The sequence below is a fragment of the Strigops habroptila genome, chromosome 11 (assembly GCF_004027225.2).
Source record: "Strigops habroptila isolate Jane chromosome 11, bStrHab1.2.pri, whole genome shotgun sequence".
In the NCBI taxonomy this organism is placed as follows: Eukaryota; Metazoa; Chordata; class Aves; order Psittaciformes; family Psittacidae; genus Strigops; species Strigops habroptila.
The window spans coordinates 36,587,788-36,608,275 of NC_046360.1; the positions used below are offsets into that span (position 1 = coordinate 36,587,788).

Genomic DNA, 20,488 nt, shown 5'->3' on the forward strand with positions numbered 1-20,488 from the left:
TGCCAATTTGCCTCCATCTAGAAGAGTCTTTCCTTCATGACAAGAAGAGATGCAGGACAGCTGATGCTACACCTGCTCAGCGAATGAGTGGAAATGCCCCATGTGCCCTTCTGGCTCAACTCCTTCCATGGAAAACAGATCTTTATTCGCTGTGGATGAGGTCCAGGAATTATTCTGGAAAGTTTTTACAGCATCTTCGGAGGCAGTTTCACATGGCTTATTCAAGTCAGTTGCCTTTAGTTTTACTTAGGAAAGGCATTAAATAAAATAACCCAAACAGCTGTTCCGATTCCTCTATTTTTTGTGTAGCAAAGGGAAAAAGAAGCCTGAACAGCTGTGTCAGTGCTCTCCCTATGGCAAAGTTTGTATGAAATCTGTAAGATAGTGTTTTTATTATCTGAGCTGTTGTATTTCTTTTTTACTAATTTGTTCTTGTGGGTTTTTAAAGAGGTATTGGCCACTTATGTCATGTCTTCATCCTCTTCCCTCAGCAGTACCATAACCCAACACAGATGTTACGGTGATTCAGCCATCAAGGGTGAAAATTGCCCTTTCAGCACAATCCTGAATCTGAGGACATGAACAGGATTTCAGGCTGGGGAAGAAGCTGTTTTATAGATCTGGCCTTTCTGTGGGGAGAAGCTCAGGCGGTGACACCAAACACCTCCCTAGGGATGTGTAAGGGGCTGCCCATGAAATGCCGGCGAAGGGAATTTGTTTTCCATGTTGTATAACGAAGTCACCTGAGATGCACAGTTCTGTTCCAGTTCCTTGACAAGGTAGCTGGATCATCCTCAAGCAGAGGCCAATGACTCACCATTACACAAGAGCAGTTGTTTTGTACTCCAGTGCGTGGAACATCAGGGATTTGTAAGCTCTGAGCAAAATTCTCAGCCATGCGGTACTGAAACCTATACAGGCAGATAGATTTACACCAGCAGCCCTACTGCTGTCATCTCGGAGTATATCCCTGCTGACAAAGGCTCAGGAAGAACTTCCCCTGCCAAGATTCTGAGTTTCTCAACCAGCCTCCCATCCTCCATGGAGCAACTTTAAGCCTTCAAAGCTCTGGTGCTCCTTCTGTGCTATCACCATCTCACCAGGAGAGGCTTCCAGCCCCGTGTGTCATGGCACCACACTCCACTGTGCCCCAGGCCACCACTTCAGAGTCCAAACCATGAGCCCTGTCCCACCACCCAGGGCTCATCCACTAAGTCTCTTCTATATAAGCCCTTCTAAGAGCACACTTCCATGGCTATAAGGGAGCTTCCTGATTTATGGATGTGTGTTCCATAAATTGCTTATTGATATTTTCTTCCCCCTCTTCTGTCCTTGGATTATTATTAACTTTGCAGAACAAAGTGAAAGCACTGAAGTGCCTGAAAATCGCCAGGCGCATCGCAGGTGTTACAGCAAATGAGATGCATGGTAAGAGCAGCAATGATAATTATAGTAATAATTAAATCAGTTGTTGCTGTTATTATTCCTTCTCCTATTCCTACAATATTTGACAAATACAGGCTCCAGTTTTTGAGCCTGAAGAAACATTTTCAGGTGACACAGAGTGCAAAGAGAAAACAGTTTTATATGATTACAAACACATCTATAGCAAAGATTGTTACATATTATTCTACAGGGATTTTATATCAAATTATTTTGCTGAGCTTTCTAAAGTTGCTTTTCAGCTCACAGCATAATGACAGTCCATAGCTAAATACCTGAAATTTGTTTACACGTTTTATATATGAAATATCTAAATATATGTATGTAAGAAGGACCCTCTTCCAGGGGAAACCACAGCTGAATCATAACCAAGTCTAAAGGAGAATTTCATTCTCCTCTAAATCATTCCCTTTTGATATATTTTCTTCATATTGAGTAGCTGGATGCAATTCCCTCTCTATGTACTAAGCCTGTGTTATTACAATTCCAGCATGATGTATGTTTCTTTGGAGTCTAACAAGATCATGAATCAGGAAATAGCACTGCACTTTATATTATGTATTTATTTATTGTGTTAGGATGAAATTTACCTTGGTCCAGAGAACAAAATTAGGCTGTTACAGCCTTGGTTTCATATAAGTTATTTTCCTCTCAAAGCCTAAGCCCTGTGGACAGGAATTTATTTCACTGGTACTGAATGAGAATTCTCCGATTCTCTCGCTGCCTCCAGGTACGATTTCTATACCTTTCCTCCTGCTTCCAATTTCGGATCCATTACTTGAATGCTTGAAAACATGAAATATAATATCAACAAGCACCACAAAGGGAGAAAGTCTGCAGCGCAGAGGGAATATCTTTTGTTCCTTTTCAATCCTTTGGTAATTAAAGAAATCCTACTCAGAAAATGTGATGTCTTCAGTGACATTATTATACTTCATGTCTTAATCTTTTGTTTGTTTTTTGGGGGCTGGTTGGCCATTTGGAAGAATGTCCCATTGATTATATACGAGTGACAGTTAATGCAGCATCAAGACTATAAATGAGAATTAGTAACAACTTCATGCATAGGTGGTGTGAAGTCAGCTGAGTGGGCTCGGCTGAATCTGAGCACAGTGGGTTGTGTAATGAAGCTGCAGAGCTATCAGCACAGCCCAGCTCAAGCTCCTTCGTCGGCTGCAGTTTTCGGGGTATCACAGATCCAGGTCGAGTGCTTCTGCTGCAGAAATACGTTGGGTTAGATTTCATGAGACAGTTTTAACACTGAGGCTGCCCTGGTGATTCTGAGCTGATTCCTTGAGGCAGTGGGTCTTTGTGAGACAAGATGGGAACCATTCAGAGGCACAGAGCACCTCTCCTGTGAGGAGAGGCTGAGACAGTTGGGGTTGTTCAGCCTGGTGAAGAGAAGGCTCCGGGGAGACCTTAGAGCAGCTCCAGTGCCGAAAGGGGCTACAAGAAACCTGGACAGGGGCTTTGGATGAGGGCCTGTTGCAATAGGACAAGGGGGAATGGCTTTAACCTGACAGAGGGGAGATTCAGGCTGGATGTGAGGAAAAATTCTTTACAGTGAGGGTGGTAAAACACTGGCACAGGTTGCCCAGAGAGGTGGTGGATGCTCCATCCCTGGAGACATTCAAGGCCAGCCTGGATGTGGTTCTGGTCAACCCGATCTAATTGAAGATGTCCCTGCTCATTGCCAGGGGGTTGGACTAGGTGAGCTTTAAAGGTTCCTTCCAAAACTATTCTATGATTCTACAATGAGAAAGAAGGACTATTCTGCAGACAGTTCACGGGATGACCCTTGAGCAATGAAACACAACTTGACATGGAATGTGTACTAATAAATGTAATTATGAAAGTGGAAAATTACACCACAGAATATGAAAGAGCTCAATGTATTTACAATACGATAGTAATTACCTTTAATAATACTAAAAATATCAGTGAAGAACATTACAAGAACTTTGCTAAATGTCCAAACATGTTCCTATTGCTCTATTTGATAGCTCTGCAAGAACTTAAGCCTCAGAGTCCCCATGAGATTAGATAGTACTCACACAAAACACAGAAGAGAGAAGTTAAATGAGCAAATGGCAAGTTTATCTCACATTGAAGAGTTATAAAATCATTAAGCAAGTAAAAGTTTATTGGGGTCACTGGCTGCGGCCCAGTGAGGATTTCACAACACTATCAGCAGGGTGTTGAAACATTAAAAGACGCAAACAAGGCAGCAACCAACTGCTGGGGTTCAGAGAAGCGCTCTCATTGCAGAAACACTCTCTCAAGTATTTCTTAGATAAGAAGCTGTTTATCAGTGTGTGTCTATGTTCTTCCTGGAATCAAGCTCTCTGCAAGGTTTTTCACATCCATCAACGTTCTCCCGGTGCTTTGGGATTTCTTCCCATTCAAGCACGAGGAGCACAGGAAAAGTGGATGTAGCAGGCATATACAGTTAGGAAAAGGTGTGACATATAAATATGATGGATATTTACTTAGTGATTTGAGCTAAGATAGAGAGTACTTCTGTCACTTTTTCTTGCGCACAGATTAAAAACCCTCTCTTAAGAACATGAGTGGATGTTCTCATATGAACATGGATGGATAGGAATATGTCAAAGCAGGAGCACAAGGAAAGGTAGAGCTCATACAGTTGCTTATACAATAGAAAATTGGAACACTGAAATAAAACAAACAAAACTGAGGTGTAACCTATGTGAAGACAATGAAAGATGTGCTCTGGACACCCGGCAAAACCCTGGTCTAATTGTAATTGTATTAACCACGTAGCATCCTTTGACACAGAATGTTTCTGAATTTTCCTCTGTGATGTATCTTTTCTTTGGAATCATCTGGCCATCTAGGAAATACTTCACCCTGGCTTTCAGCATACAGTGAAGCATAAACCCAATGTAAATGTAAATACTTGCTGATGCCAAACACTTCATTCACTTCACACAAGAAGAAATGATGCATTTTTATATCAGGATTACGTTACAACCAAGATTATTTTTTGTATTGTCTCTGCAATTCTTTAACAAAAACACCTCCTGATGAAACACAACGTGTAACTCACAGGTTTCATATGTCCAGGGAAACTTCTCTCAACATCAGACTTACAAATCACAGACTGGGTTGGAAGGGACTCTTAAAGCTCATCCAGCTCCAACCCCTGCCACAGGCAGGGACACCTTCCACTAGAGCAGGTTGCTCCAAGCCCCTGTGTCCAACCTGGCCTTGAACACTGCCAGGGATGGGGCAGATGTTCCTACAAAACAAGCTGTACTGTAACCTGCTTTTAATCTAACTGCCAGATACTACAGGGGTAACGCCTTGAAAGATGGCACCAGGGTTTCTGAAGGAGCTACCCAGTGCTACAGATCTCATGGAAAACCCAAACTATTTAACAGAACCAATCAGTGACTATACCCCACATTCTCTTAGGAGAAGTGAAACATCTCGCCATCATAACATAAGGCCACCAGCACCCAGTCAGAACACAGGGCAAGCCTCAAGTGGTGCATCACAGCATGAATTATATTATCAGGTCACTTGGTACAACTGCTCAGATTGACTGATCACAAACATGCAACTTCTGTCCCCAGGTCTGCTCTCTTGCTTAGTAAAAGAAATCGCCCTTCATAAAAAAGCAATCACTTGATATATCTATATTTGTACATGTAGATCCATCAATATTCAAACCCATCACTATAAATTCAAAGATTTGTTGTTCTGAGAGCTCACCATTAAAAGAAGAATAAAGGTTAGCAATAAAAAGTCCAACAGAATGAACACTGAGAGGCCGGTCTAAAGATCTATAAGGGCTCTCATAAATACATAGTAAACATCCTCACTGATTGATTCCACAGAGGAGAAAAACTCTACATTACCCTCACAGCACATTTTTTAAAAACAATCTCTTTCTGCCTGGATACAAAGAAGTAAAGCAGAGCATTTAACACAGAACTTGTAAAATTCAAAGTTTAAAGCCAAGGAAAACAACCAAGATTAGAGCTGCTGAACAAAAAACCTTCACATGGTGTCTTTTTATTCTTATAACTTGTCGATGAATCAGTAAATGAGATTGTCAGTACTAGTAGATATCACGGCTTTGGGTGCACAAAGATAAATTAAACAGTATGGGCTTGAATCCTGTCAACACTACAGGCGACTGCTGTGGGTTTTGCCACCCAATGTGTTGGTAAGGGATTAGGGTGTTTGCTGTCAATACGTACTCTGGTGCCCTAAGCCTTGAAGAATGCAGTAAGTCCTGGCAATTTTTGTTGGCTCATTTCCCACACACATGGGCTGTGTGCGACCAAGAGTAGCTTCTCATGAAGAACACAGGGTTTGTTGGCACATCCCTACCTTCAAGCAAGCAGCCAGCGGGGGTCCATCTCTGAGCTACCTCCAGGCAAAACTGGCACAGGTCTCTTCTAAGGCAGAATCTGAAAGTGAAATTACAGAGGATAGGACTGGTAAATAGGGGAAGGCAGGAGAAATATGTGCCAAAGAATATGCACAGACAGAATGGGAATATTGCTCTGTTACCAACAGCGTTTACACATATAGACACACACGGTCCTGTTCCTCCTGGCATTCAGCCCTCAGTGGTGAAACGGGATGCTCTAGGCTACAGTGGTCCATCCTTTTTCCATCTAGTCAGATACCAGCTGAAGGACCCACGTAGCTCCACACAGTGTTGGCAACAAGGACTTGCAAGTCGAGTTTGTGCCTGAACAGAGGTGCTAAAGGTGGAATTTAGCGGCTGAAATTCCTCCTGCCCTCACATCCCTCCTAGGTCATAGCAGAAAAGGATGTGGGTGAAACACAGCTAACTTGGTCACAAACTACCTCTTGTGGCCCATCATACGAAGACCTTATATTCTGGAGCTGAAGTGAGATAATATTTGGGAAAAGGAAAGGAAAACACGCATCTAAGAGAAAAAGTCTGGCATAAAGTACATAGAACAGCTAAAGAAAAAGAAGTGACAACAAACAAGCTCTGCAGTCAAGGAAAGGGTAAAATCTTGGCCCCGCTGAAGTCCGTGGGCTGTTTGCCAGAAAGCTGTAGACAGCTTGTTTTACCCAGGATTTTTAATTAGTGATTAAATGATTCAATGGCAACTCGGCTGCTTTAAGAAGGAAAAACTCATAGAACAGCCCCAGCGTGCCTCTCCCTGCCCTGCCTCCCCCTTGGGAGGTACAGATCAGACACAGCTTTTTTTTATGGGAAGCTTGACAGGTATTTCATTGAACCTGGGTTGAAATCTGCAGTTTCCCAGGCCCTGCCTCCCTCCCCAGTTTGGGATGAAGAGAGGAAACACCTGCTAATGACACCAGAGACAGGGCAAACAGCAGAAGCCATGTGTCAGCAGAAAGCACACAGCCTCTGCAGCACAAACACAGCCTGTCCGATGGTGGATAGAGTGTATGAAGAAATAGGAAGCTGCATCCATTTAATTGATATATATTTGAATGGATTTGAATGATTCTGGAGTGACATACCCCAAATAAATAAGGCATCTCACCAACTGAAGGTATAAGTCACTGTGTTAAAAGCCCCGCCGCCCAAATGGTCTATTCACACTACACACTTCTCTTATTCCACTTGATTTTCCTGCCTTTTCTCCTCTCCAAAGTGCATCAGTTTCTATGGAAACAGCACACGTCATGGGGATGGACAGAACTTGGTGACATCCCGAGGCACAGACAGAAAACACAGTTTAAATATGAACTTTGCCATCTCTAACATAAGCTGAGGAAGGCAATGGGCGATTCCACTGCACACACATGTGTACATATGTTAGTGTGTGTGCACACTCTCCCTCTCATCATGCCTGTTACACACGTGCAATGCCACCAACTCCCTGGGCCAGCACACAGCAGAAGGCTCAGCAGAATCCATTCCATCCTCTTCTGCTTTAATATAGCTGAAAATTGCTTTGACAGCTGAATAGCTTCTTTGTTTATAGCTCCTTCTTAGCTGACTCTGCTGCATTATGTAGCTTTGTAAAGAGATTACTTTGTCAAGAACTGAACATATATGGTCTGAGCATGAACAATTCAGCCTGATGAACTGCATTCATTTTATATGACGTACGGGGCTGCAATCCTGCTGCCTTTAATATGTCTCCTTTTCTCTGTGGGTTTCGGTTTCTGATCTTTCTTGGGGTCTTTGGGATTATCTTCTTTCTCTGCACCTTTCCAGGAAGGGTAATTTTCAGTAAGTCAAATCCCAATATGTTGTATCTTGCCCTGAATGTTGTACTGAACCAAGTTTTTGGCTGCATATAACAGGAGATCATCATTATCCAGTGAGCTAATTATCCACCTGTAAATAACCCATTCCTGCCCTAAACTGCCACAGCTTTGTTAGTGTTTGAATCAGTATTTCAACACAGCAATGTTCCAATAAACGCTTAGAAAATGGACCCTGCTATAGAGAACACCATATGGAACAACTACAGCTTCTTCCCTTGCCCCTTCAGCCCCCAGCCCTAAAAGCAACCCTAAGCAAGCAGATGTCCATCTACATGACTTCAGTACAGCTACATGTGAGCCAGACGCTTGTTTTTAGAAAGCCATATCAAAAATATGAGAGCAAACCCACCCTGCACAGCATTGCGGGCACTGCCAGGGCCTTGCAACTGTGCATTGAATGAGCTTTGCAGGCTCTGCTGGCCATCACCTTGAATGGTGCTGCAGTTGACTGCGCCGGTGGTCTCTTACCACTGGTGAACTCTCTACTTCTAGCCATGGCTTGCTTCGACATCACCTTATTCCAGGTTCACTTTGTGCCCAGAGGCACAACACAAACTCAGGGCATTTTTCCCTAGTTTCTCCTGGCTTCTTCCTCAATCTCTCCCTCAGTTTTTTAACCAAACACCATTAATTCTGATGGGTAAATGATATGGTCCAGTATAAAGATGACCGAGAACACTAACTGTCCTAACAGCAAAATTCCTATTGACTTTGTAGCAGGCATTACATTGATCTGAGGCTGAGCGCTTTACTTAGAGACATCACTGGAGGCTTTCCTTGTGTGGGACACGGAGCTGGGCCTGAAATCATCTTGCATTTCAACAGTTTTTGCTCAGCCCGTGCACTGGCAGAACTCCAGTTCACACTACGCCCTCCATATTGCACTTGGTGGCATTTTACCACTTCTGAAAATACCAACCTTTGCTAAAAACAGAGGGGAAGTTTGTCAGACAGACAAATCCCTCCTTATCTCTGAGTCATAAACCACCATCCACTTCTGATGATTTAAAGAGCTTTATACACAGTCACCTTAAAAATATACAAGAAAAAGGCTTAGTTGCAAATCACTGTTTGAAAACAGAAGATGTAGAGATTCCTCACAACCTTGTTTGCTCCCACTCATACTCCTAATGTGCACATATTTCCCAAGAGTTGGCACACTACGTGCTAATTTGTTGAATATATATATATTTTAAATTCACCATCTGCGTTTAAGTTCTCTGCACTAGAAACTAGTGTCTTGACCAATGAATTCTTTATCTTCCAACCCTAGAAGCAGATGATGGACAGCTGTCTATTGCTGACAAAAAAATGCCACTAACCATGCAATATTCATAGAATCATAGAATAGTTTGTGTTGGAAGGGACCTTAGAGCTCATCCAGTTCCAACCCCTGCCACGGGCAGGGACACCTTCCACTAGAGCAGGTTGCTCCAAGCCCCGTCCAACCTGATCTTGAACACTGCCAAGGATGGAGCATATTAGGCATCATATTCAGGTAACTGATGAAAGGCTGCATAGGAGATTTAGAAACAATCGTTCTTGTTGTACTGGGACTTCTCAGATGTAGCAAGAAGTCATGGGATCTTCAGAGAGTCAGTAAATTTCCACAGCTGGTTTCTGTGCTTCACCCCCCCTTGTGGCAAACCTGCCTGAACCACCAGACATGTCTCAATCGGTCTGTAACCTGCTCTGCCGCAGGAGCCCCTGGAAAATCCCAGACCAGCAGACACCAGCTGGACGGGGCTCTGGTTGGTGCCAACAGAGGCCGCAGTGATTTGCACCCTCACCCATTGGGTGCGTTGGTGGGAAAGGGTTGAAGTCGATTGGATGAAATACACGAAAAGCATTGTGCGAGAAAGAGCATGAGGGAGAAAAAGGGATAGTCATGGTTTGCAGAGGAGATGTAAATGGTTTCCAAGATCAGACAGCCTCGCTACAGTGAAAATGAGAAGTAGAGAGGGGAAGGAAGATATGTCATCGACTTGCAGCATGCTCTTTCCGGAGTAAATAATACAGCTCTGCATGTGCTAAGTGTGCCTCACACTTTCCTGCAAGGAGAGCTCTGTATTGTTAATACCCAGATGGTGGATTCCCATGTTCACATATCTCCTCATTTCAGTGCTGCTGGCACCTAGAAATCTGAGTTTAACTCTCCAATACCATTGGAGGCAATTCCTGCCTCTGGCTAGTCTTAGTTGTTCCCTGCCAGTGTATGAACATGACTATCCTTCTATACGGTTAATAATAAGCTAAATATATCCTAAGAGAAGCATCCATGGCTCACTGGGTGCCAGCCTACAATGATATAAGAAAACATGAGGCTTGTGCTACTTCTGACTGGCTTACCAAGGCTCGGATGGTTGACCTGCATCAAGCTCCTCACAGACACAAGAATACACTTACCCAGAAAGGAGATCTTTTATGTTCTGATTTCCAGAAAGATGACTGGAAATACAAGGGCTGATGCTATTAGCAGGTGGGTACTTCCCTTGTTCATCAGAGTGCTTTCAGCCTTTTGTACTTGGGAAAGTGACCATGGTGGGAGCCCAACCACAGGCCCAGCTCTCAGCACCCATGTGCTGATAAAGGTAAAGGTGCTGGATGTACATGTAGTTGGGATTAGCAGGTCAGACCACTATTGATCAAAGCATTTAAGACTGCATCTACAGAACTGAATTACTCAAAGAAGTCCAAGATTATTGCAAATGGATCTTTACTGTCAATGACAAGCTTTTCATAAGGACTGGTAAGCCTTCTGTGGGTCTCGGCCAAACAGTTTCTAAAAGAAACTTTGGAAATCCTAAACCAGAAAGAATCACCCTAAAGAAACTCCAGTGTGGTTTTCTTTGATGAGAAGGGATAGGTGCAAGAACTTCCTCATTCTCTCATCTCTGAGACAGGCAGTGTGACTTTGCACAACCACAACAGCCTGGCGCAGCCACCCCTGGGGTGTTTCAAGCTCTCTCTCAGCAGGGCAAAAGCCCACCTGAAAAGAAGCGATGGGGAAGGAATCCTCGACAGCCGCTGCCCTTGCCTGAATGCTATGAGGCTTTTCCAGTCCTGCTCTGTAAACAGGAATTGCCTTTGGACCCTTAAAACCCACTCACTATATCATTCTGGAATGGCGTTAATCTCTCTGTCATGGAGGTCAAAGCGAGTTTTCTATTCTAAGCTCTGTGAAACACATCTCCTTCCCAGGCACTCACTTGCAGGGAACACAATCCAGTCAGTCGAAATGGTCCATCTGTAACAGGATGCCAGAGCAGCGACTTGAGGCAATGTGGGAGAGGCATTTTGGAGCTGTGAGACCTCCAGACTGGAGGCTGAGCCCTCGGTGAGGCAATGCTGGTTCAGTGCCAGGCAAGGAAGCAGAAGAGCTTTCTCATTGCTTCCTTACAGAGGACAATGGCCTATTCACAGACAATACCATGAGGGTGCTGAGGCGCTGGCACAGGGTGCCCAGAGAAACTGTGGCTGCCCCATCCCTGGCAGTGTTCAAGGCCAGGTTGGACACAGGGGCTTGGAGCAACCTGCTCTAGTGGAAGGTGTCCCTGCCCATGGCAGGGGTTTGGAGCTGGATAAGGTCCCTTCAACCCAAACCAGCCTGGGATTCTATGAATACCAATTGGAGCAGCCATTGCCTCATCTCCCACCCAAGGTCCAGCTCAGCTTTGCCATGGTGCTCCCCATGAGCAACCATGCTCCTTGCCTGCCCTTGCCATGCTTTCATCTCCCCTAGCACATTCACAACGGTCCTTTTCCATCCATCTCGATAGTGCTTAGGACAGCTAGAGCCTGGATAAGACCGGTGCTTGTGGTTACAAACGACAACATCCCAACCTTGGAGTCAGGTTGGCTGGGGCAATGATTGACATGTGCTACAGCACGAACACTTACCCCCAGGGTGTAGTAAGCTGGGGGTTAGCTGAGGACCCTCCGCTTCTCTTTCACACATTTCTATGTATTTTCCTCAGGTCCAGAGTGCACATTGGCTTTGCTGATAAACTTATCAGTAGCAGAGTGAAACATCCGTTTCGTTTGTACTGTTTACACAGAGCCTGTTTCTCCAGTTGGTAAGTCAGGATTGAGTGAACAGGGTGTCCTTGTGTTTTCTTCCATCCCCCATAACTACTGCTGTTAGTGGTGTGTGCTACATGTCAGAAGATGGGGGGTGGAGGGGAGATGCTGCGCCAGCAGCCAGCCCTTCCCCATCCTACCCTGGAGGTCTTCTACCCTATACATCATTCCCAGCCTCAACCCAACCCCTAGAGATGAGGAAAGGCTGTGGCACAGTATGTGGATGCCGATTACATCTCCAAACAGGAGGAACACACAATCGGTGAGATCCGCCTGCTTTCTAGCCCCTTTGTGCTCAGGGGCAGAAACACAAATAAGCCTCAATGTCTTTTTCCTGCTTATACGAACTGAGATCCGTTTTTCAATAGCAGGGCCTGGCAGATAAGTATTCCCTTTTCTTGGTATTTGTTTTTTGGGAGGGGAAGCCTTTCACAAGCTCCTATCACACTCCCCTCCAGCCTTCGGGAGGTGCAACCCTCCCAAGAGCTGGGATCCAGGGATGCTCCTACCCCATACCATGCCAGCCCTGCACAGCCTAAGCACAGGCAGCCCAGGGTACAGCAGCCTGCTACGGGGTCTGGGCTTTTGCAAATAAATGAGTCCCAGGACCCTCCAGCATAGGATTTGGTTGAAGCTTCAGCTGTAGGATGGATGAAGGTGTTCCAGGGTGTTCTCAGCTCACCTGCTCACCTCCCCTCTCTTGCACTGTCTCAGAATAGGACCATGAACTTTACGAGTGAGTTTTCCTCCTAAACAAATTACATCACAGCAGCGTTGCTAATAGCTGGTGTTGTTTCAGAAGGACCACAGAGACAGGAGCAGGTTGGAATGGCAACAATCCTCCCAACAAGCCCAGGCACCGCTGGCAGCCGCCGCACCTACCCTTCACCCGCTCACAGCATGTAACATCCTGCGCCGCGCCAGCAGCCCCAAGCCCATCCAAAGCAATGCGCTCAGGACACCAACAACTACCTTTCCCCTGCTCAGACTCACCAAAAGGGGTATTTAAACCCCTGTTCTTTCTGAAAAGCACCGAGTGACAAATCCAGCTCTGTGCAGAGCCAACAGAGGTGCCCTGCAGACAGTAACATGGGGATGAGGACTCAGCATTTGAACTTTACTGTCTTATTGCACTTGGAGAATTCCCTGCGTAGTTTCTAGGTTACTTCCTAGGTTACCCAGAGCAATCTCTGGGTAAAGTAGGTCAAAGCTCTTACCTTGTCTAAACCTATATTTGTCCATATATAAAGTGAAGGCAAGTTGTCACCTGTTTGTTCTGCATGGAGTTCAACCTCATGGAAAGGCCATACAATGCCCCTCTCCTTCATTAGAGCCATGAAGGCCTTTGAAATCCCCAAATTCATGGCAGCAGAGAAGTGCTGAATGTTGGCATAGGCAGCTCAAGAGTGTGAAATGTGAACAGCTAAAGTAGGAACATCTTTACAGATCACACTATCTGAAATCTCGGGTAGCACTATAGGAACAGAGATACTGTCACCTGCTGTGCTGCATCCCAGATCCAGCTCTTCCCTCCTGAGATACTACAGTCCATCCCAGCCCTGTGGGCTGCCACTCTACACACACTGTTCCTTCATCTACACCAACCTTCTCCACCACAAGCTGAGTATTTAAACCCACTATACTGTCTGGGGGAGCTGCAACATGTACAGAGGGATCTGATAAAGGGAAAGTTAGTGTCAACAGACAACACACACAGACATAGAGGCTGTCAAGCGTCTTTGAGTCTGAAATGATACATGTGGCTATCAGCAAAAAGAGTTAGTCTGCAGATAGAAGCACTAAGGTTTTTTGAAGGCAGGCATTTTTTGGAGTAAGACGTCTGCCAGCAACGATGTTTTACTGCATTGCCAAGATGCAGGGTAAAACATACCACCTAACAGCACCTAAGACACAAGGCTGTTCTTCAGACAGCCTCTTTATTCTGGTGGCTGCACTAAATACAGCAATAAACCTCGACCAGTTTCAGTATATGTTACACTGCACCAGCACTCTCATTCCATCTACAGCGTCCCATCCTTTCTCATATAATAAGATCCAGCAAGCTGGAGAGATTTTTGAGTGACTCCTTACTCCTATAGTGTTTCTGAATTTGGGGGTAATTTTGTCATCAGGTCTTTAAAAAAGCATCCACAGTCATTTCAGGGGCAGAGATAACCAAGAATTGTAACTTAGCAAGACCACTGCAGGGAGACAGAGGAGGAAAGCTGTTGCCACAGGCAGTACTGCCATGACTGTTGTTTCCTATAGCATCCTTTGGCTACCTTCCACTCTCTAAACACCCCTTGCCTTGCGCTCCTCCTCCTCAGCAGTCCCACCTAGGAGCTATATGTCTTCTGATTCATGGCCCTGTGTGAGCTGTCTCAATTTTATGGTATCTTCACAAGTCATTACTATGACTTACGTAGCCAGGCTTGGAACATGGGTTCAATAGTGCAAGTCCTTTGAACTGCATTCCTCAAGTCCACTTTCCATCCCATTATCAGATTGGTACTGAATAAAGGCCAAGTGGAAAATCCCAGTATGAAACACGCTCCCGTGGCTGACGTTCACATAATGGCTATGCTCAGAAAGGGTTTGGTAAGAGACCTCATCATACACTGGACTATGTGAATTGTTTGTGTTTAGTCCAGTTGGAATTATTCCAACATCTCAGGGTCAAAGTCTCACTTTTCATAGGTGAAGGACTCATATTAATGACGTACCAGTAGCCAGAATCAGAACTAGTTCTGCTTAGGCAGCTACCTTGGACAGGAAATCATTCAAGCAGTGACTCTGAGACATGAATTGGCTCCAGGCCTTGAAATGAGGACCGCTTGGTATGCTGCCTATCTATGGCAATTATACAGCCAAGGCTTGGGGATTCAGGACAAGAGAGTTACTTGAAGACATCAGGAAGATCCCTGTTGAAGAAAAAACAACAAACCCGAAGAGCTAATTTTTGACAGTTTAAAAGCTTCTTTGCTTGCTACAGTAGAATAAAAGCATCATAATGATAGCTGTAGTCGTCCGATGATGATGACCTGCAGCCACACCAGGTCCTGTAATGCACACGTGCCCTATGCTGCACTGAGCAGAGCCTGTAGATACAGGCACTCCTGTATCTACACTCCTGCACACACAATCCCCAGAGAGGTTTGCAAACTGCTCATATAAACTATTGCTTTAAATTACATTTAGCTCAAGCAATCAGTGGCTCATCAGTTGACCTCTGGCTCTGATTCCTGATAACTAGAAGCATCTGACATAAAGAAAGCCCTTAGAGAAGGCACAGGGAAAGAAATAACTGCTCTAATTAAGCTATGCAAAATGCCTTGGAGAAGAGTGCTCCACTTCAAGGATACTCTGACTTTTCTGACCCCTTACAAGTAGCATCAGAAAGATTTCCAGAGTTTAATGCGGAGCGTTAACTTGAGACATAGAGGAGAAGGAAACAGGAGAATTTAAAATCAATTACTTCCTTTCAGCTAACCCGTATCAGCTTGGAAGCCTTAGTAAATATTCTTAGCCACTAATGTGTCTTTATTTTGATTGTACAGGAGGTAAATCATCCTTAGATGTGATAGAAAACCAAGTTGTCCTGGTGCATTTATGATGAATTCTTCACTCACGGTGCAAATGTAAATGCAATAGTCCTATTGCCATATCCTGCTTAGCACGTAAATACCATTTTCCTAATTTATTTCCATCATTTGAACCTAAGGACAGAGGAATGTTTTGAATTTTAAATATGATGTGTGTTTCTTTCTGAGAATGAACCTGTAAAATCGCAGCCCATTTAACACTACGCTAAGCATCTTTCGCATTCAAACCCCCTTTCTGCAGTATCCTCACAGGAAACATTGGTTTATCCATTTTAAAAACATGGTTAAACTGAGGCTTGAAAAAAAACAGAAAGTGACTTACCAAGGTCAAACTGCATGTTAGGTACAGAGCTGGGGAGAGAAATCCTGACTCAGATTCCTACCGGTTCCTTTCCTTGCCTACATTTAGGAACAGATTATCTGGATGTCCCATTCAAATAAAAGGTGTTGAATGGAGACAACTCTGCTTCCTAGGATGGAAGCCTTCCATAAGAATTTCTAGTTGTTCTTCAAATGAAGATGTAGGATTTATTGCCTAATATGGGTAATTACACTAATAGACAAAATTCAAGCCTCCTGTACTGTATCTAGCTCTCCTTTTTAATTTACCCTATAATCTGCTACCTGGCAGCTGTGTCTGCATCCAGATTCACCATGTCCTGAGAGTACCCCCTTTTATAGTTATAAAGATGAGCTCAGAGCACGGCCCAGGATCTGAATATTTGGAGTCCAGTTCGTGCTCATCAACTGGGAAAGCCTTTCTGTACTTCTCTATGTTGCTGAAGATTAAATGAATGCATTGCAATACAGGAGGGTCACAGCTAATAACTCCTTGATTTTATTCAGCGTCTGGAAGAAAACATGGGTACTTGGATTGAGTTACGTTTCTCAGTTTTTCCTGTTAGTGGGAACACAGAGGACTGGACATGTAATCTCCTAATGCCCTGGTTTGTGCCTTCAGCTACACTTAATCCATAGACCAGGACAATAGTTTGCTGCTGCTGCTACTACTAGCTGAAAGAATTACAGTGGAAGTGACTGATGAACCTGAGAAGAATTAAAATAAAGACAGCCTACAGTTACAGCATTTTGTCCCTCTGATCTCCTAACCAAAGCAGTGTCCTGCAGAGAGAGAAATCTAGATCCCATTGAATGGGAGAAAGTTGACCAGGAAGGGCAGCAGCATCCCTTTGATGGCAGAGCCAAAGAAGAAAACTATCTATCTCTTCCATTGCAAAGTTTTCACTGGACCAAAACCAAAACAAGCATTCAGTTTGGTTATGCTTGAGACTGGCTGCTGAAATACTCATCTAGGCCTCCTGTTCTTTCTCTGGTTCTGGATGCTGCACGCTGTGTCCTTGTGCCTTTGCATGCAGCCTGGCTTGGGGAGGTCTCTGTGCTCTGAGTCGTGCTGCTCTGCATTTCCTAATGGTCTCATGGGCCATAGTAAACTATTGGCAGGCTTAAAATGATGAGGAACAAGACAGAATATATTTCTGTCATTTTACTTACACAGAGAGCAATGAGTCTGGTCTCCCTGTCTCAGTCTTGTGCTATTAATAAAGTGCATGTGAAGAATATACAAATTTACAGCACGTGTGGAACCTGCCAGCATAACTAGTCTCTGGCTAGAATACTTTCCATGCCGTGCGTCTCCATATAGCCCATCTTTCTGGGACATGTGACCCAGAAATGTGTCATTGGGACACATGGAGTCACTGGACTGATGAAAGGAATTCAAGGGAAACAGAAGAAACAATGCTGCTTCTTCCAACCTCTGCTCCTGCTCCATGAAAAAGTTAGCGAGACATGGAAACGAAGTCATCATCCCAACTGGGCCCTGGTTTCACCTTTCATACAAAAGGCTTTTATGTAAAGCCATATTTTCCCAGAGATCATTAAGAAAAAGGAAGTAAGAATCCACAGCAGTCAGTTTTTAGAAGCAAATAATCATTCCCAGGCAATGGCTGTAAGGCAAACTGGTACCTAAAGCCTCACAACCGGCATCACGGGCATTTATCATTGTCCAGTCACAATGTTAAAACATAAAAATAAGCAGAGCCCACAAAGAGAACACACACACTGGATTGTAGCATTCTTCCACAACTCATAACCAAGGCTGCGGTCAGCAACATGGGGTGAGAAACACGTTTGGTTCTAAGTCATGACTTTAATCAGACAATTACTGGCATCTCGTGGAAACCTTCCAAATTAAATGGTTGTCCAAATTAGAGACATTCAGACTAAAGATGAAACATCACAGAGAAGCTCTTTTGTCTAGAATAAATAGAACCAAAACAATCAAAATGCTCAGGAAGATAACTGATACAACATTGTTCCCTTGGGCATCTTTGTTAGTGATTTACCCAATGTGTTTTAAATGCCTAAAACAATGCAACTAGTGGACAAGCTATTCTAGTCCTCTGGGCATGAACTGTCCCTCCTAATCTCTGCTCAGCAGGTCTCCCCACAGCCACATCCTTCTACTGCCCTGCTTCTTCCTTCCAGCCTCCCACTGGTGACTCCCTGTAACCAGCACAGCCCTCAGGATTTCCACCTCCCAAACCAGAGCAGCCCCTGCTCCCGCTGCCCTGACCTCCACCATGCCTATTCCCAACTCCTGCTTATGACTATCACTCATGGTGCCAAATCTAAACTTAGACTCTCAGCACTTGGGGGCAGAGCTCCCATCGTGCATGGCACAAAGCTCCCATCTCATCATCCCTGCACACCGTAGGTAAGGATGAGCATCTTAACAACCCAAAGGGATGAAGGAAAAAGAACCACAGCCCTCAGGCCAGATTTGGTTTGAAATCAAGGGTAAAGCTTCCACTGGCATCAAAAGTGCTGGATCAGGCAGGAAGGGACTGATCCTGAAGGCACTAAGTGCCTCTTGAAGGGCCTGCATCTTCTCTGTGGTGAAGGATTTAATCTTCTACATTAAAGTCCTAAAGCCAACAAACCATTTTAATGAGAGCCATGAAACTCCTTTAGCAACACTTATTAGAAAGTTACCTGGCATGAAAGACACATAGCATGAAGGACTCTTGAGATGTAGGGGTCACCAGAGGGTATTTTATCTTTCTCATTGTATTTTCTCCGGAAAGAAAAAAGGAGACAGAAAATACAAAGTGAGATTATGTCGCAGCAGAGCAATGTCTCTACTTATAGGAAGATAAGCCTTTTCCACTGAAGTCATCTTCAAAAGATGACTGTGAGCTGCATTGCCATGCACTCTACAGAGTTTTGTATAGTCTCTTCACTTCCTTGTCAATATTATCTTTGTATTTTATGTAAAATACCTATATTATATATTACATTATATAGATCAGCTAATTTTAAGATCCTCTCCAAGTCCAGTTAGAATAAAGAAGAACATCAATCTAAGTGGCAGGACTTGATTATGTCAGACTGACAACAGATGCTTCGACATAGAAAACAGTCAAATCATGTCTTAGACATAGTGCTCGATTATCTGTGGATGGATTATCTGGGCCATGGACTGACCCCATGTTTTCCCATACAGCTTTGGCTGTGTCACAGCCAGGACAAAGTCACACCTGCTGACAGTTCCCTGGTGCCTGAGGTTATCCCTGTGCTCTAAGGAGATGCACTTAACCACATTTTAAGAGATGAACACACAGCATAGTCGCTGTCTCCCTGGCACATATTTTGTATTAGCTGTGGGCAATCTCACCCCTTCTTGTCCCTGCCCTTCTTCATGATCTGGATATCTGGTTGCAGATCTTCTCTGAAGGAGCAGATTTGGTAGTATCACAGGGCTAGTATTATGAAAGGAGCCTAATCCTACCGATATCTTCATTATAAGAACAGAAAGGCTGCATAACACAAAGCCTCAGCCTTCCAGACCCCTGTATTTCAGATCTCATCCTGCATCCAAGCAGGCAACACTGACACTTCTACATAGCCCAGGCTCCCTCCTCCAGAGAGTTCATCAGCCCAGGGTTTGTCTGGACTTCAAACATAGATTTTGGTGAGGTTTGATCATGCATAAATGTATCAAAGCAGCAGTCTGCAGAAAAGCAGGGTATGGGCAGCAATGACCTCCAGTTCTCTTTGCAAACATCCCCTTGCTCTATTTGCATGTCTGTTGACGAGCAACAGCAGGGCTCCAGGGTGCTAAAGCACTTCTTGGGCTCTATAGCAGCAGGAACTCCTCGCTCAGTTGGGAGGAGCTGGGAGCCTCAGGCTAAAAGAACTGGCTGGTCACTATCCAGACCACAAGGATTTCAAAACATATGGTACCCATGGGCTGGACCTACCCACTTGCAACACATTGCCTTCTCCCTCTGCTACCCACTCCCTTCCAAAAATCCCACAACTGCTTTTAGTGCGACTTAGCTCAGTCAGACCCTATCTGATATAATGATTCCATTTACAGTTTCCAAACTCCCCTTTAACCATAGCCCAGGCAGTCAGCAGAGAGAGACACCCCACTGAGCTGCCCAAACACCTTCTCCATGCTGCATTCACAGGTATCCAGAGAGAAAGAGAGCACACACACCTCGGGATGCAGGACCTGACTTGGGGATACCTAGGAAGAGTCAGGTGAGACAGCAGGAGCATCGCAGACCTGAGGAATTAGCTGTTTCATTGGAGCTGAACAAGCACCTCAGCCCGTGCAGGCAAGATTAAGCACAACAGCAGCAGCATATTTTTGCATTATTTATATATAAACATATAGCACACTATTTCAGGGTATCGCTTCTTACTAATAGTATCCTTTATGGAAGATTGAAGCAAGGCTTGTAGTCATTTGTGAATAGCAAGGAGGTGAAGAGTTGATAGGAAATGCACATCTAAGAGTTACTAGATAACAGCAGACCCTTTCTTTCCTTCATTCTATTTGTCTGATAAACTTGTTCCCTCCATTACACTCTTCTTAACCTGAGATTTGTTTAGTTACTTGGCTGTTAGCGCTCAGGTGCACAAGGGGTTGTACTTTTCTTTCTACTGGATGGAATTGCTGTGAACTTCCAAAGTCAAGTCCCCCCTCTATCAGCTCCCACACATTCAGTTTGGGACTGTGACTTCTCTGAAGTATCTAGTGATATAAATTCGTGGAACAAAGGGGGAAGGCGCCT

At 44.4% G+C, this 20,488-nt stretch overlaps 1 protein-coding gene across 5 annotated transcripts in view; it reads right to left on the reverse strand.

Annotated features, from left to right (window-relative positions):
- The window catches only part of SLC6A6 (solute carrier family 6 member 6), a 114,690-nt gene extending 94,302 nt beyond the window's left edge, over positions 1-20,388 (reverse strand). For 2 of the 5 annotated variants that reach the window (XM_030501565.1, XM_030501561.1), the window contains exons 1-2: positions 20,117-20,388; positions 5,806-5,885 (exon numbers count right to left, since the gene is read on the reverse strand). The gene's annotated coding sequence lies outside the window, so the exon portion shown is untranslated. Of the gene's footprint in view, positions 1-5,805; positions 5,886-20,116 lie in introns of those variants that run through there. The other 3 variants (XM_030501566.1, XM_030501563.1, XM_030501568.1) reach the window with 2 other exon arrangements.
- Positions 20,389-20,488: the final 100 nt, after the last annotated feature.